Source organism: Chiloscyllium plagiosum, unplaced genomic scaffold (assembly GCF_037043375.1).
Source record: "Chiloscyllium plagiosum isolate Xiang-an unplaced genomic scaffold, Cpla_swu_hap1 HiC_scaffold_27, whole genome shotgun sequence".
In the NCBI taxonomy this organism is placed as follows: domain Eukaryota; kingdom Metazoa; phylum Chordata; class Chondrichthyes; order Orectolobiformes; family Hemiscylliidae; genus Chiloscyllium; species Chiloscyllium plagiosum.
Window position 1 is genome coordinate 51,115,713 of NW_028270165.1, and position 1,285 is coordinate 51,116,997.

Sequence of the window (1,285 nt, forward strand, 5' to 3'; positions counted from 1 at the left end):
ATTGACTGTTCGCTCTACTGTGACATCTAAGAATGGCACTTTGTTGTTGTTCTCCTCCTCTTCAAACCAGGAGCCCCCCTCAGGCCATAGTCTCACTACTTGGAACACCAATATACAGACTAGTCAAAGGCCTCCACTGAAGACTAAAACACCAAGTCGAAGATTCACGCCACTCCATTTATTCCATCCAAGAATTCCTGAACACCAAAGACACTAAGTTAGAAGAGGATGGAATAATGATGTCCTTTGACATAACAGCCCTATTCACATCCATTAACATCAACGTGGCCAAAGAAAACTGGAGACACTACTCGAAGAACCAAAGACACAAATACAGCACCAACTTCATCAGCAAAGATAGCACTATCCAGCTCGTGGAACTGTGCCTTAACCACCCACTTCATATTCAGTAACAAGCCTCAAACAAATCAACGAAACACCCATGAAACCATCAGTATCAGGATTCCTAGCAGAAGCAATAATGCAGTCTCAAACCAACAGCCCGACCAACGATCCAATCCAAACTTTGTGTCCGCCACAGTGATGACACTTTTGTCATCAAAAAATGAAGTAAATTAGAGGAAACCTACAACACCATCAACAATATCCTTACTGGCATAAAATTTACAAAAGAAGAGAACAACAACAAAGTGCCATTTCGAGATGTCATAGTCAATGGTAAATTCAAAACAGGGTCGACAGGAAAACAACACACACGAACCAAGTACTTAGCTACAGAAGCAATGATCCCTACACATACAAACAAGCCTGAATCAGGACACTATTTCAACGAGGCACGACACACTGCAGTCGCCAGTAACGACGAAGGCCAAAAAGGAACTGTACAGCGCATTTAAGGAGAATGGGTAGGCCAAAGATCCACTGAGAAACACTTCCCTGACCGGGAATCGAACCCGGGCCGCAGCGGTGAAAGCGCCGAATCCTAACCACTAGACCACCAGGGAGACAGCAGCGCCCCCTCACAGCTCTAATGTAAATTGCTTCCCTGCCCGGAAATCGAACCTGGGCCACGATCGTGAGAAGGCTTCCACCAATGTCATTGCTTGTATCCATTGCTCCCGATGCGGTCTCCTCGACATTGGGGAGACTGGAGACTCCTCGCAGAGTCAAGTCACAGCGCTTGAGGGAACATCTCCAGGACACTCGCAGCAATCAACCCCATCACCCTCTGGCCCAAAATTTCAACTCCCCCTCCCACGCTGCCGAGAACATGCAGGTCCTGGGCCTCCTCCATCGCCGCTCACTCCCCACCCGATGCCTGAAG

At 47.6% G+C, this 1,285-nt stretch overlaps 1 non-coding gene across 1 annotated transcript; it reads right to left on the bottom strand.

Annotated features, from left to right (window-relative positions):
* Window positions 1-893: 893 nt before the first annotated feature.
* On the bottom strand, window positions 894-965 carry trnae-uuc (transfer RNA glutamic acid (anticodon UUC)). The gene has a single exon. It is a non-coding gene; the product is annotated as a tRNA-Glu (tRNA).
* Window positions 966-1,285: the final 320 nt, after the last annotated feature.